The 17,055-nt window shown below is 45.2% G+C and overlaps 1 protein-coding gene across 2 annotated transcripts in view; it reads left to right on the top strand.

Annotated features, from left to right (window-relative positions):
* The window catches only part of LOC128890716 (origin recognition complex subunit 2), a 77,747-nt gene extending 61,809 nt beyond the window's left edge, over window positions 1–15,938 (top strand). For both annotated transcript variants that reach the window (XR_008460662.1, XR_008460664.1), the window contains 2 exons: window positions 13,823–14,920; window positions 15,791–15,938. The gene's annotated coding sequence lies outside the window, so the exon portion shown is untranslated. The remainder of the gene's footprint in view (window positions 1–13,822; window positions 14,921–15,790) is intronic.
* The last annotated feature ends 1,117 nt before the right edge of the window (window positions 15,939–17,055 follow it).

Raw genomic sequence — 17,055 nt, 5'->3', positions numbered from 1 at the left:
ATTGGCACGAATTTTCTGGACAACCTAATAATAACCCATCGAATAATCCACCGGCGATCTGTATTTCCATTCGGAGCGGTTCGACGTCGGATAAGGATTCGCCGCGTAGATTTGAAATTCCCGTGGCCCTCGTGACGGGAATTAATTACCTGTCGGGTTGTTTTAAAGTTTAAATTGGTCCCGGCGCGCGTCGCGATGTCGCGCGATCGGCTCGCATCGGGCAGAAAATCGATTGCGGCGCGCGCGTACGCGAACGCGAGCTCTTTCCGCGGCCACGGTGCAATCCCGTTCGAACGACAGGGTAACCTTAACCTCGGTGTCGATAATCAATGGAATTGATCGTAGGCTCGGCATGAAAGTGTCCCAAGGTTCGGAGCTACCGAAGGCTGCGCGACGGCTGAACGGAACCCACGAGAAAAAAAAAAAGGAATATCGCTCGAGAAACCTTCGCGTGTTACCCACGAACGTGCTCTCGTTCGTTCGTGTTCGATCGTTTGTTTATTCGTTGGCCAGGCCCGGAAGATACTTCGGCAGGTTAATTTACGGGGTCTTTCATTGACAGGTTGCAGTATTATAGAATAGTCAATTGTTCCTGTACAATTCGAGCGCTAGAATATTTATAGTACTAGAATTTTATGTGGGTACTTGGATCATTGGAAATCGTTCGGTGATTTGTTGTGGTTAGACTGTATGTAGGTGTTTGTGGATTTTTCATGAATAAGAATGAGGGGAATAAGAACCGGAAATGGTAGCTGAACCACAATTTCCTTTGCAGAAATGTGGGATTGTGCTTCGTTTTTGAATTATTAGCGAGAAACGTGAGTTATTTATCTACTTATCATTCTACACTTGCTATCTGTGTGTGTGTTCAGCTATCTGATATAACTACTTATCTGTACCTTTTTTTTTCGCAACGGGTAATGCAATTTCTCGCGATACTCGTCCTTGGGACGAATCCTCTAATCTGTTAAACGAATTGTCGATATCTCTCTTGACAGCTTCGAACGGGTCGCTGGAGGAGTCGAAGTGACGCAAATCAACAATCTTCGGGAATCGAGTTACCTCGGAGCATCCGTTACGGAACCATTTGTTTTTATTGCCGAGTCTTCGATGCTCTTTTAAATTCTTTAACAAAGTCAGCGATATGAAATAATTACGGTCCACGTATTTTATTCTCGCGCGACATTACAGGCTTCTTTCCTCCCCGTTCCTCTCTACCTGTTATTTTATTTCCCATTGTTGGTACTTCCACGAGGTTAAGCTTTATAACGCCACTTAACCACCGCTACCACCTTTCTCTCTTATCTTTTTAATACTGTTCTCTGTACCTTCTCCATATCGTAAAGTAATCCGAATAAACAGTAATAAACCAAAGGAGAAATCTCCGAATTAGAGGCGACACGGTACCTCGCGAATATCGAGACACCTCGAACGGAATCGATCCAGGGCGCAGCCTTGAACGCGAATTCGGAAATCGGCCATTACGATTGGAGAGTCATTGCCGGCGACTTTGATTTATCCTTAACCCCGTTTCACCGCGACAGAGATTCTGGACTAATTTCAAAACATCGCGGAATTCGAGTAATCGATCACTCCGATGTCCGAGCACTTCGTGAAATACTCCGACGAACAATAATAAAACAAATCGAATTATTCGAACAACATCTATCCCAATTAAAGCACTCGTTCGTTCTTTCTCAAAGTTTAAAGTCCTATTTACGGACGACGGAATCCGAACTCGCGGATAATTAAGTCGAGCCCGACCCCTTCGCTCCGTTAATTAATTAGTCGTACACGTCGTTCCGTAAATCTCTAGGAACGCCGTTAAATATCCCCCGGTCCCGAGATAACGCGAATCTTCGCGACGAGAGATAGCGTTTAATCCGGTTCATTGGCGAGCTTCAAACGAAATCACGCGGCCCAGCGACGAATACTAAACAGAACCTCTGCGCGCGTGCATTCTGAGATTTATTAGGTCTGACGTGTATCATTTGTCCAGCGAGAGTTATCTTCTATCAAGCTGGCTTACACGATGGGTTTCGCTACGCTACGTACAGGTGACGATGTTATCTTGCTCGCGAAAGTAACAGCGAAAGCAATAGTGTTACCTATTACTCGTAATCGTCGTCGAATATTCCTAATTGGACTCGTCAACTTATTTTTGGCATTCGTTACACTTTTACTTTGTCCGCATTTCTAACTTCAGTTTCTCATTTTTCATTCGACGCATGAATCCATTTTTTTTTTTTTACTCATAATTCAACATTTGCGACTACGCGTGAAAATACGTAAAAATACGTTGAGCGGTGAGCGCTCTGAGCCTGTGCTCGCTACTCGCTAATTTCCGCGTCTCAACCGCTAGGTGGCTGCGCGTTCGTGATTTGCGCTTTTATTTAAATGATAAGGTACGTAATAAACCTTGTTACACTACCGTGTGATTCGCTATCTTTGTCGCTTCGTTCTATTCGCGTACCTTCGTACCGTTCTTTCTTTCTCTTCTACCTGCCATTCTTTCGTCGCTCTCTCATCCTTCCATGCCTCTAATGATCAGAGACTAATCTATCACGTTTACATTTTCTGTTTATCCGCGCGTTCGTGCCTACCCGAAAGAGAACTCGCGAAGTTTGCACGATACGTACGAGTTCGTTTCGTCCGATGAATCATCTAAAAAGAAAGCAAGAAAAAATGTTGTCTATTCGGAAATAACTAAATAAATCCGAATTCTACGATCCGATAGAGGAATGCTAGTTCTAAACGTACGTAGAAATAAACATCGTTCGGTGTGGCCAGCTTATTGCACGGTGTTCGATAATCCGTGCGTGAGAACGCGTGTCCGCGATCGGAAGCCAGGCACGAGTGGTAAAATTTCATAGTCGGCTGCATGCCGGCGCTGCTGAGGACGTCCGTGAACAGAAAATACCTTTCGCGGAAATTAGGCCGAGTGGGAGACCTTGTTAAGGTGTTTTATTGGCGCGAATAAGGGCGAATCTCTTTTCGTCGAGGTTAGGGGAAACGGGAGCAACCGTCGTGCCCTCGAAAATTTGTACACAATGCGACCGACTGAACCCTGCTGGAATACAGGATGTCCGTGACATCTCTACCCAGATCTTTTTATTTTCGCTTAAGATTTTTTTATTTCGCGTACGTTTCCACTTCGGTACAGGAGTTCTGTGGGTCGAAGAAAAGCGAGGCTCGAGAACTAGGATGTTCGAACGGTGACATTCTAGCGCTGCGATACTCTAATGCTACTTTGTCGAAGATCTATTGACCTGTCTTCGTTTTCTTTCTATTGGATTGTCCAGAAAGTTCGTGGCAATTTTTAAGAAAAATTCAAAGGCACATTTGAAGTTTGATATATATATATATTTATTGAATTATATAAATAACATTTTGTTCCACGATCTTTCCACCTTTTAAGGAATGCACCCATGTTAATTGTTTGCAATCATTCCAATGTAAACATGCACCACCTACCGAAAATCGGCACGGACTTTTCGGACAAACTGATATTTTTACTCGACATTTTTTTTATCGGCATCCAGCATCTCGCTGAAGAAATTCCGCGAGTACAAGAAAATTAATATTCAAATACCGAAACACTTAAACCCGTTTCTTCATTTGATGCTACCTCGACTTTGCCACTGCAAAAAAAAAAAAAGGCTAGATCTGGGAATCTGGTAGCGTTCTCCTCGGGCAATAATTTCGGTCATCCTCAACGAGCCGCCCGTCCCACCCGTGAATCACGGATGCGCTTTCGAGTAATAACTTTAAAACGTCGAAGAAAATTCCTCCGTCTCTCTTTTTCGCTCTTGCACGCGGCCGCGCGCACACGTTTAATCCATTAGCGACCAATGACACTGCTTCGCGGATAGAGGGGGGGGAGGGGGAGGGAGGAGGAGGAGGAGGAGGAGGAGAACGCGTTTCGTCCGCAATAAAAATGGGGTCAAACCCCTCTTGTGGGCCAAGGTGTCGTACGTGTTAGGCGATCTCCGCTTTCAGCAACAATCGCACATACGTCCGCGAGAATTATTAATCGTACTATTTGCCGCTCGACTCCCTCCGCGAGATACCGATCTTCTCGAGCGTGTGCCTGTTTCGTCTAAGCGGCATATTCTGCGTTAACGATCATCGTTCGCAATTTCACTCGTGCCGTGTAAATACCGGCGACTTCTTAGCCTCCTTATGCCTGTCGAGATGCGTGTAATGACGAAATAATGAGGATTAATTGCTTCGGACGTTTCTCGATGGTCGTGTACCATTTCGTTATTCAATAGGAAGGAGTGAAGGTATTATCGTTATGGTTTTGACTGACGACTGTGAGAAATCCTCTCTTTAAGTTCCACTAATAAAAGACTAAGAAAGTAAAATTTAATTCGATGTAACTATCGTCTATTTTTCGTGATATATTCGTGAGAGTATTATTAACGCATTCGTGAAGTTCTCGCCGAGTGAAACGAGTACAAACACGGCCCAACTCTCTGGCTACTTCAAATGATTACGCGTAATCATCGTTTTCGTAATGATTAGAATGACGTATGATAAAAGTTATCCGAACATGGTCGTGTTTGGACTCGTGTTCATCGAGAGAACCTCGGCTATCCATTGGTAACACTCTCGAGCGAATTCAACGCTGAATCGATTTTAATATCGATTAGTGTCGTAACGAGTCACTCCCAACGCACCATGTCGTCCACTCTACCACGTCGAACAATTGCCGACCGACGCTTCCCCCGTTCGAACGATAACGCGTCCCTGAGTAGTATCGAATGATTCTCTTCTCGTGTATGCTGAAACCTCCCCCTGCCGAATGTGTACATCGCCGTGTGTCTGAGGGGCACACCCTCAAACAGACATTCCATCGCGATGTTGTCGGGCGCAATCCCGCGAATGAAACGCGTAGGGGACGACGAGTGCGCGGTCGCCATTAATCGGGCAATCGCGTTGCGTTAACAAACCGACCGTAGCAAATAAAAATAAAAACAAGGATCGAACTTAACGGACCGTAACCATTCGTCTCGTATAAAACCACCGTCGTTAGATCATTGTCACCGCCATTGTCAGCGTCGTTGTCGCCAGCGATCTATTGGAAAGCATCTCGTAGAAAATCCTGCAAACGTCCCCGGATCCTCTCGTTCCATCTCCACGGACAAATCCACCTACTGGATGGACTGTCTAACGCAGTTTGCATCGCGAAAAGCGTGTCCAGAGGATGTCAGGGTTCGCGCGTGGCCGTTTCCCACTTCCTCGTCCGGTCTGCCGCCGGTTTACCTCACGAAAGACCTCGATAAGGTCGCGCATTAAGGATTCAGGAACGGCACGACGGCGTAGCGTCGCGGGAACACGCGAGGTGGTCGAGCGCAGCGATGTTGGAGGTGGTCCAAGAAGAACCGGTGCCAGGGAGTAGGGAGAGGAATAAAAAAAAAAAAAAAAATAAGACAAAGAAGAATAAAAGGAAGGAAACGCGAAGCGCGCGACAGAGAAACAGATGGATGACACTGTAAATAAACGATCGATGCCGCGTCCCCGGCACACGCTATCATTATTATCGATGGCTTGCTTCCTTCTCACGCGACGAGCTCCGATCGCGGATTTCCCTAGCGGTCGGTAGTCGGATGAGAGCTCCTGGGCGAATCTGCTGACGGGATTGATCGTGGAAATGACTTTTACGATGGAACGGAGTCAAAGTCAAGACAGAGATCTGACACGGACCTCGCTCAACTCGGTCAAGGCAGAAGACCGTTAGAGCTCATAGGACACACGCTTTACACGCAACGACGAGCACTTTCAGACGAGTAGTCTTCGACGTCCACCGATCGACCCGAGTTATGATCCACTTCTGATGCCAACGGTTCGCGACAAGTTTCGCGATCGAGCCCAATTCTCGCACACGGACCCGTCGACCGTGTGTGTTGCTACTGGATTCACGAGCATTCTCAACCTGGAGATAAAGATGTCGTTACAGATATTCCGGATCAGCAGTGCAGCTCTTCCATAAAAAAAATTGAAGAAAAATGCATTGGAACAAAAGTTGAAGCCTCGTTCGACCAAAAACCTCATTCGACGTTACACTCGATCAGCTAGCCGTCCTAAAAATTAAACTTCCACGTCACATCCTACTTATCATCTCTTTCGACTCAAACGCGTTCTCTACCCCTGCTTCCCGTATCGATAATCATCAAATCCAATACTTGAGACCCTCCGCTGTGCACAGCTTTCCGGACCTACTGTTCCACGGCGATTTTATTGAAATCGACGTCTGCTGACCCTCCCTCCCCTCGCCCAGGCCCATCAACAATACACCGGGTGTCGCTGCGCAGCACAAGGCTCGACGTGCCGGAGTTTCGGGCGTTGTTCCAGTTTGGCCACCGATATTGTGTAGATAGGGGGAGGGTACTTGTACCGTGGAGAACCGAGGAGGAACATGAGAGAAACGGAGAGAGAAGGAGGCCGCGGAGATGGCGACTGGGTTTGGTAGCGTGGAAGGGGCGAGAGGGGGAGGAGGGGCGGTTTACGCGGAGGTGATTGTGTTAGAGCGAGCGAGGCAGAGCGGAATGAAGGGTTCAGACGAGGTCAGGTCACGGGACGAGCTGCTGTTCGGTCGATAGAACGAAGCTACCACCTATGCCACGCGGTACCACACACCATGTCGTCGTGCTATGGCGAATAAACACGTACAAGTACACGCGTATCGGAGCGGACGCAGATTCGCGATACCTTAAGACCAATTCCCACTTGGCTGTTCAATGGATGCCTCTGAGTCACTTGAATCCACCCACAGGACGTCAATGGTAATGTAGAGGGAGTCATTTGAACGTTGTTTACCTCCAGGAGCATTGGTTTCGAAGATTAGGTGGGAGATGGGCTCAAGGAATGGGTTACTATGGGCTCTTAGAAGCATTCTTCTTAGAGAGCAATGGTAAGTGGGAGAAGGGCTTAAGGTCTTGGAAATTGGTATCGTTCCACAGATGCACCGTGATAAGTAGACAAAATTATTTGAACCAATTGTATCTCTTAGAATCATTCTTCTCAGAGGGCATTGGTAAGTGGGAGAAGGGCTTAAGATGTTGGAAATGGGTATCGTTCCACAGATGCACCGTGATAAGTAGACAAAATTATTTGAACCAATTGTATCACTTAGAATCATTCTTCTTAGAGGGCATTAGTAAGTGGGAGAAGGGCTTAAGGTCTTGGAAATTGGTATCATTCCATAGATGTACTGTGATTAGTGGACAAGAGTACTTGAACCAAGTGTATCTCTTAGAATCATTCTTCTTAGAGAGGATTAGTAAATGGGAGAAGGGCTTAAGGTCTTGGAAATGGGGATCATACCACAGATGCACTGGGATTATTGGACATGGGTACTTGAACCAATTGTATCTCTTAGAGTCATTCTTCTTAGAGGACAATGACAAGTGGAAGAAGGGCATAAGGAGTGCCATCTATCGCCCCGGAAAGAACCCTCATACATAAGAATTATTTCTGACGATTCCATAACTCCGATACAAACTGTGCCCCTATGTATATTTAAAATACACACTTTGAACGGTATTCCCCTTAATTTTCACAAGAATATGTCAATATATAAGAAACACAAGGGTCTTAACAAAAATTTGCTAAAACCATCAACAGTTATTCCAGGCGTACTTCAACTCGAAGACTATCAAGACTCTTCGAGACCATCACTTGCTGGAAAGTAGCAGAAATGTATTCGTTGGCCACCGAGAAATGCCCTCCCTAAAGCCACGACCACGTTTATCCCTTAAGCAATGGTCGCTCGATCGTCTGTTGAAGTATTCTTCAATGGGGTTTGCACGGAGGCTGGATGCCCATCCGTCTGGCGATCCCTTCGCAGAATGTCTGGACGGTTGGCTGACGGACAACGTGAATCCAGCTTGAAACGTCAGTCGACGATCAGCCCACCCTCCGACCAGCCAACAAAATCGTCTGCTCACACTGACGGAAACTTCCACGGTTCCTTTTCCCCCTTGATCCTCAGGGACGCTGCTGGAAGTCTAGGGTGTCCGTTATGCCATGCACGACGAGCAGAAGAAACGAAGAGAGTAATCGAGGGAGAGGGTATACCAGCGTGTGCACGATATCCGCAAGGGGAGAATCAGCAGTGGCAGACGTCGATTTCAATAAAATTACCATGGAACGATGGGTGCGTTAAGAAAACCATGCATGAGATAGCAAACTCAAACTACGAGTCATTTGTGAAAAAAGGGCGTCAGAGTTTGAGAGATCCTGCTTGACCTGTTTGGGTCAGAGGTCTTTGCTTACGAAAGTTAATATTTATTTTCTATATTTTTTGGAATTCTGTCAGAATAATTGCTTTTTCCTCGAATGTCGATACCAAGGATTTCGACGAACTCGAAGTACGTTGTAGTTCATATTAAATTAGAGGGAGTTTAAGTCATTGTTCTCCCAGTTTCGTGATTGTTTAAAAAATATAAGCGTTCGAGGTTTCCTAGACACCGTACGCTTTCACAACAGGCGGAACGGACAAAGAGTATCGAGGTTCGAAGCTCACGCAATCGTCGAAGCATTCGAAGCTGCGTAGGGACCGAGAAATGTTCGTAATTACGCGATGCTCGTAAAACTTTTTTAATATTGCCGCCTATGAAAACGGTGAACTGGCGTGCCGCTCGTGAGATTCGTTCCCGAACACGCGTATCAGACCAGTGCTTTTCAAACTTCGGTCTACGAACACCGCAGAAATTTTAGAAAATTCGCGAAAAATTATTTACAACGTATCTTCATGAGACTATTACTAACGAATTCGTGAAGCTCTCCCGAGTGCAACGAGTACAAACACAGCTCTGTTTTTACTACTTTAAATTATGAATAATTCATCATTTTTCTCAGATGATGACTTGTAATAGATGACTTGTAATAAATAACTTGTAATAAAAAGTAATTCGAATAGGGTCGTGTTTGGGCTCGTTTTCCGCGGGAGGATCTCAGCTATCCGTTGATGATACTCTCGTGAAAATTCAATGCCAAATAACTTATGTATTATAATATAATACGGTCTTTATTTTCCGTCCGATTTTTATTTTAATTTGAACTTTAGTAACATACTGTGACGTGAATACGTGCATTTTTCAACTGAGTTTAAAGTGGAACCAAAATGATAATAATTCGACTGTAATATAGGAGTTTTGTTAAGTAAAGTTTCTCAGGGTTTCGTAGAAGGTGGAGTTTGAGAAACACTGTGTCAGAGTATCAGGAGAGTCCGTGGAGGCTCGAAAGTGTGCAAATAGAGCGAGTGAAGGGGTTGCGGGCCACGGTGGACGAGTTCAACTTCCAACTCTTGTTCTAAATTATAGCGCGCGCCATTGGCGAGGAACGGTTAAAGGCAATTGGCAGACCAGCGACACGGCTTGCGAAATGATTTCGATTCGCTGGCGTACACGGTTTGTCTGAAAAGCGACCGAATCTTTTCTAATCGATCGTTCTAATCGAATCGGTGGAAAATTTGTCGCTGTACCCATTAACCCTGTTCCCAAAATGGAAGAGCATATTTGAATCCAACGCTCGAACCAACCACCGAAACCCTTTCGGGCAAAAATTTACGAGCCGCTCCCGACCGCAGCGAAACTTTCTCCGTTTTCCATTTCACGTATTCTTTCGGAACGGCCAAGGCCTCTGATTTTTTTTCCCCCCTCCTTTTCTCAACGGCTTATTTGCGAGCGATGCCAGAACCAGAATTCATACGGCCCATTCGAGCATTATTATGCATTGTTACTGCCGGGAGCGACACGAAGAAGTCCGCTTTCAATGCATCCAGACCGTGGCCGTAACGTGGACCGCCATGAGTGTCGCGACAGGGATGAACAATGAGCCCACTCCCGTGCCCCTTCGTTCCTGCCCTGGGCTACCGGTTGTCTGTCGAAAAACTTATCCTGTTTTCGTCGGAAATTTCAATTCTCGAGAAATCCCGCTGCTGCTCCTTGATTACCCTAAAACAGTCCAGGAAACGCAGCTGAAAAGAAAAGAATTTTCAAAGAGGCGTCATTTTTTATTTTTTACTCGAGAAATTTCACCGTGGGAAGTTTGAATATTCTCAGCGCACGGAGTGTACAGGAATTATTGGGGCTACTAGTCGCGACCGTGACTCCCAGAACTTCGGTTCTTCCACCGACTGCCGAACCTTTCAAACGACCTGCACGAGAAATCTCGAACAAAGGAGGGATTTCGGTTTCGAGATGGAACGAGCTTTCGCTCGTACGGTCCAGCTGTTTCTGTGTCCGTCATAAAAACTGGTGCGTGGCACTCTACATTGTAGAATCCACAAGCCAGCTCTTTTGTCTTTTTCTCTTTCTTCGCGCGGCACAACTCCCCGCCGACACTCTCTGTGCGCGATAATTTCCATTCTGTATCATTCCAGTAATTACATGCTTCTTCGTGGAACCCTCTTACTCCTGTCTCCAAAAAGGGGATGACTTCCTGGAGGGTAGTTGGTTCTTTCCACCTGAGAGATAAACTTTTTTTTCTTTATCATTGTTTTACCAACCCAAGGATACACGTACTCGAGAGTCAACGACCAACGTAAAAGGTCCAGATTGGGTACATCGCTGAAGCTAGTTACGAAACTATAGAATCTATTCTACAGAATCGAACCAATAGAAATCAGCCGAATAAACTGTGTATTTGGAAACGGCGGAGCAACGAATCGTTCAGGCAGCTTTCAGGCAGCTACCCGCTGACGTAACTCCGAATTAATTCGGTTCAAGCAACAGGCTCGTGCCACCGTCGCCATGAGAAAGTTAAGTAACCTGTATCAGGTACCTTTTCTCTCTGCTCGGAACGCTTGACAAAAATCGGCCGTCTCGTGGAGCGCTTTCGAGCGTCTGACTTCCGTTTAGTCTCCTACGTCCTGAATCCTTCCTCACTGGATAAGAAAAACGTTCACGTGCCTCCCCGGTTATTTGAGATTCAACCAATGCGGTCGAATCAAAACGCCGCGATACCGAAACTGTTCTATTCGCGACAGTGTGTATTATTTAATTCAGCGTTGAGATTTTTTGACGTTTGTTGAGTTTTTTCATATAACCGTAGCCACGCGGAGAATATTCTCTTCGACGAGAAGAATTCACGACCGCGGAGGTTAACGAAGGGAAGAGGAGAACGTGCTTCGCCGCGTTAATGTGAGCTTCGTCGTTGCTTTTTGGTCGAACAAAGGACGCAACTGGTTTGAAAGGCACGGACGCCGCTTATGGGACGCGAAGCGACTGTTCTATGGTGACATCGGGATCACAGCTGCCACCACTTACGATTTCCTCGAGCAAACCTCGAGCAGACGTTTGCTTATACATACTAAGAATTCTTGAGACCATTTGGACGTCGAACGGGGGCCCTGATTGATTCGAAAATAAACAAACATCTTCTTCTGTACAGCGGCCGTTAAGTAGCGCACGACTCACGATGTGGATATTTCTTAGTACAATTTTATTGGTAGTCTTAAAATTATTTGTCAGTTTTGCGAATATCATACAATTACCTACCGTGACAGAGGTATAACGCGCAGGGCGATAAAGTAAAGATTCCTCGGGGTAAAGTGAGTCGAAGGTATGGAATAACAACGTTTTCATTTGACCCTTCGTTTTCAGGAAAGCCAGCTTGGTAAGATCTCAGGTACGCGCGCGGTAGACAAAGGAACATCAGTGGTTCTCGATACCAGCCCTTCCAGAAAGAAGACAAAATTTTATTGAAATAAAAGATGACGAATCGCCGTCTTGGAATTGTATTATATATTTTCATACGTCGAACGAAAATGTTAAAAAAGTACTTTCGCTATGACATGCTTACTGGTTAGATCACTGAGAACCCCTGAAGTTGATAGATTAAATACGAAACGAATCCGAGGTATGAAATGTAAACAAAAAAAAAAAAAAAAAAAAAAAAAAATAAGCACATTCGTAAAGATAACGTTCCGTTTAAATTAATTATCTTCTTTGAAGTAATGTACGAAAAAATTATCGTGATATACCACTGGTCTCTGTTAATTTCGCCAGTGGATTCCCTGTAGACGACGCCCAGAGCACGGCATGCAACGCCAGACACCGTGGAAGCGTCGTCGACGCGAAAAGGAAAAAAGGAGAAAGAATGAAAAGCATAATAGAGTTTACATGGCACTCCTCGCGTGCTCTGGGGCGAACGAGACTCAGGGACGTTTTTTTAAGGGGGTCAAGGGGACCCTGCGCCCCGGGGCCGTCCTTATTAACGGTGACCTCTCCGGCTCGAAATTTCAAAATTTCTTACGAAAAGCCCTGACACGTTCTGTTTTCACCGACACTTCGTCTTCCCCCTCCCTCCCTCCCTCCCTCCCGCCTATCCTCCATGTCGTCGCAGATGTTTCCTTTTCTAATTGTCGACTCAACACCGTGGACTTCGATTCGTTTCGGTTCGAGAGGGAGAAAGTTATTCCAGTCACGACGCTAACATATGGACACGTATACCTTAGTTTAGGGTTAGACGTACACGTGATACGTGACTCAAATCGTTGCGACGCCATTGTTCCATTATTTGTTAACAAAAGCTTTGTTACGTATCGCAGATGTATTATTACAAAAACGAAAAAAAAAAAAAAAAAGAATGTTCATCGAATGGAAATTTCAACGTATAGATTGGTTGCGTTCATTGGGAATCGAACGATATCCGCGGATACCTAACCTAGCATCGCGTGTATCGGTGTGTAATTCGCGCAACCTCAAATTTGCAACCGGTGCACACGATTGCATAAACCGCTGCCTTTACTGCAGTCGCGATCGCGGTTAATTGAATACTTTATGCCGACTCCGATGAACCGTAATAAACACGTTTCTTCCTGTTATTAACGCGAATTAAAGAATCAATTTCGATCCGAAGAGTTTCAGAGGTCGAGCGCGCCTTCACCTGTCGATCATTAAGGCGCTAAAAATGGAAAACGTCGCGCGAAATGTATCGCGAGATTTTTGCGCGTTGAAAAAATTTCGTTGAAATATTGCTCGTTTCTGTCGATGTATTACGTGTACCGAGAAGTAATGTCGTTTCTTTTACATCGAATTCGGACAAATACATTCGTAATACATTTCTATTTTTAATCGATTGTGTAATTATCCTCGTTATCAACAACCTTTTGCCACTTAGTGTGCAAATATTCGATACTAAATGGTTAAGAATCAATGTGTCGATGAATGATAAAGAGGTATTGAGATTCTCAGAAACGACGTTACTTTTTGGTTCACCTGATATATAGATGTTAGCAGTACATAATCGAATTAGTCTGATTGCTAGTGCACGATATATGGAACGATGATTATTTTCTCTCTCAACTGTTGAAACGATCCCAGATTTTGCGCGTTGAAATATTGCTCGTTTCTGTCGATGTATATATGTATAGGTGTTAGTAGTACGTAATCGAATTACTCTGATTGCTAGTGCACGATATATGGAACGATGATTATTTTCTCTCTCAACTGTTGAAACGATCCCGGTATTGTATCAGTTTCGCGAGCCAGTATTCTCTCACAATGTCACGATCGTCGTGCGTGATTCCGGCACGACGTCACGGTCCCATTGACGCCGACCCCAGGCCACCTTAAACACCCATAAAACATTTTCGTGACCTCTTTTTCACGTAATTCGACGAACGGGAGGCTTGTTCTCCGTTTCCGGTGACATGAAAGCGCCGATACCCAACCGTCGAAGGAACCTTTCACACGATTCTATTATCTCTGAATTCGTAAATGTCCGCGCGTTTCATTACCGATACGAATGCACCCGTCTACGCACGGTTACGAGCTGCATGAATAATTGTATTCTACTTTGTTGTCTTAAGGTACTCGTGAAAGCTCGTAAACTACGGAGCCAGCACTTTGCTCGCTTTCAGGCGTGTCGGCGTTGCTGGTTTGCATTTACCAGGGAACGTAAGTATCGGAAGATTCATCGGTGAATATATTTTTATACTTCTAAATCGAGAGCACGGCACGAGTGTACGCGGACGTCCGAGTCGTTCGCCGATGAAGCGTTTCGGCGGTGTGTTAACGTATGGCAGCATAGTTCATATAATTTTGAAGCAGTATGCCAGAAAACACGCATTCCCGAGCAGGAGTTTCCTGTAGGAGGGAGCCTTGGGTACCCGGCGGTGAACCATCGGTTCTAGCACGGACACGAGGTCGCGGCGGGACACGAGTCCCCCCGAAGCGTTGCGCGAGAACGGCCGAACCGTGACGAAAGCGCACGAGGCCGCGACTACGGGGGTGGGGACTCGCTGACGCTCAGTAGCTTCGCTCAGTCGAGCCAGCGCCGTGATCGGAGTTGGAATAGTGACTGGGCCGGACTGGTGTCCCGAGCAGGCGTACAAGCTCCCTGCGGTTCTAGTCGTTCTTCAATCACGCGCGCCACGAATCAATTTGCTCGGCTGGCGAGGTCGTGCATTCGAATACGGTGTCGCTTCTTCTCCCGTTAACGCTGGTACGCCTCTGCTATAACCGTTCGAGCACGTTCGTCGATTCTCGGTTCCGTCGTTGCCGTGTTCGACCGTCGCCCCGTAATTGACTGTCGCGTACACCTATTCTTTTCGCGAGGCCGACACGGACCCAACGGGAGTGAAAATGCGGTAGTGACAGTGTGATTGCATCGAAGACAGGGGTAAGAAGGGAATCCCTTTTGGGTACGGTTTTGTAGGCGCGAGGACGCCACGAGTTTACTCGAGGAGAATCGAAGTGAACGGGGAAAAAAGATATCAGGGAGAGAGGCTCCTCGAAGCCAGGCCCCGGAAGTTATGACGAGATCGTGTGTTCGAGGACGAGGAATATACGTGCATGTGTCCAGTGGGATATAGTGCCGGCGATAAAGCATTCTTTCCAGATTTGGATACCTCGCTCTCGACACCTACGGGACCTGGATTATCTCATGTCAGGATGGCGCTGGCGCGGTACGTACTTTCTGCACTACACTCGAACCTCGACGTCAGGGTGGGTCTTTGGTCGGGTAATATTTGTTTTCAAAATTTACTAAGGCCGGAAACACCGATCGCTACGTGGCTATCGAATGGCGTGCTCGATTAGAACGGTTGTTTACTTCGAACAAAGATCAGCAATCTTTGTTGTTCGAATATTTCCATTCGTGCTTTGACTTCGTTACTAGAAATACTATATACTCCGTTACACAGTCAAATAATATAGACAGATTTACTTATATCACGAGTCTTAGCTTGTTAGAGCGATCGTCGTTGACGAAAAGTCACGGTGTCACTTACATTACGTTAAAAGAAATATATATTTCTCTTAAATTCGTTTGAAGGTTATGTGTACGAGTTCAATTCGGTTAACAAAGTCTCGTCTAAACGTATTTCATTTATATTCATTTATATCCGATATGGCCGAGTAAAATAGAGATCGATTTCCTATATTTAATTTCGCAAGTACGTTCAACGTGTATTTATTTTTCTTTACAATTGCCGTGTTATTAAGTGGCTCTATTGATCCGACACGACCGCGTATGTATCGCGACCAGAGATTCGAAATATTTCGCTAGTTTTTCTTTAATCAATCGTAACATTGGCGCGAATCGAGTCGAATCGAGTATTCCGATCGCGTACGACAACGAATAACGCCTTTTTCGCCGATAGTTACCGGTGTCCCATTGTTTATGAAGTATTCTGCCGCAGATGCCGGTATCTACCATAGAGTGCGCACTGGTCAACGACCCATCCCTGCCAGTAACTATAGTCGCTGATTTAACAGATTTATACGCGAGTCTTCGCAACCGTATCCTACAACTGTAGATCTTTATGACATTTCAGAAGAACGAGTCCTTGTATCTCGTAATCTCTATCGAGCCGAAATTTTGGAAGTTTGATATATGTACGAAAGAATGTTTGCGTACCAAAACTTGATCGCTTATAAGGAAGACGTACAGGAACGAAATGTCGCAATTCGACCGAAATATTCATTCCAGTAAGTACCGTAGAATCCGTAGGGTCACCTTGATCGGTATTTACACGGCTGTCGAGAGTCGGTTGGAAGCGATGCGTACCCGCTGGAGTCGTTATTAATTTGAAAGTTCTTGGTCAAGTCGCTTGCGTGGCGAAGGAAAGACGTCAAGGTTAATACACCTTTTTACGTTGAGCCGACCTTCCTAGTCCGATGCGGGCTCAGTCACGGTTCGACAATCCGCCTTTATACTGAAACGTTTGACCGTGAATACGAGTCGATGGAATTCAAACGTAGAAATAGTAACGACGCGTCGTCTTCCGGGCTCTAAAAATTCTTTCGCGCGTCAAATATATTTTTCGTACGATTCGTGCGAACGACGTTAACGTAGATTAAAATTTCACAAGCGAAAACGGAAATCCTCGAATCTCTTGAAATACATTTCGCGTTCAAAAATGTTTTACCCGAACGGAATTTTAAATTCGTGTTCCCTTTTTAGCACCTCATTAATATCGAACGATTCTTTAACAAATTAAATAATTCGAGACAGCGATTTCCAGAACGAACCACAGTTTCGCTAACGATATTCCAGCGTGGTTAATTATTTATCTCTGTTCGAGATGTAATTGACAAAAGCAATTTTCCGTTAAATCAGGAACCGTCTACGAAATTAACGATCATGCTTATTCGTTCGCGACGCTGTTTGTGTACCGTTTCCTATGACTTTCTCTGTCGAAGCTTTTTATCAGCGCGATATCACGCGGCGGTAAACAGCCTTCGCTCATATTTATGTTCGTGCACGATCGAATCGTGACGGGGCTGGCAATGAAGCTTTCCACCAGCTTCGTGTCCCTTTGAAACCAGGGCTGTATTTATTTTTTATTTGTAGAACAAAATAAATTCCTATTTAGGTTCAATTTTTAACCGACTTCGAAAAGGAGGAGGTTACTCGATTCGACATGTATATTTATTTATTTTTTTTGTAGGCGTGTTCGTGAAGATTTTATTTCGCATAAAGATTCGCAGTCTAGTAATAAGTATTCGTACAGGAACCGATTTAAAATAAAACTTCATATATATTTATTTTATTAATAAATTTCAAGCGAAGAAATAATTGATCAACATTCCTAGATAT

Source organism: Hylaeus anthracinus, unplaced genomic scaffold (assembly GCF_026225885.1).
Source record: "Hylaeus anthracinus isolate JK02 unplaced genomic scaffold, UHH_iyHylAnth1.0_haploid 0, whole genome shotgun sequence".
Lineage (NCBI taxonomy): Eukaryota > Metazoa > Arthropoda > Insecta > Hymenoptera > Colletidae > Hylaeus > Hylaeus anthracinus.
Note: the sequence above shows the minus strand (reverse complement) of the source record. Positions and strands in the feature narration are given on the sequence as shown.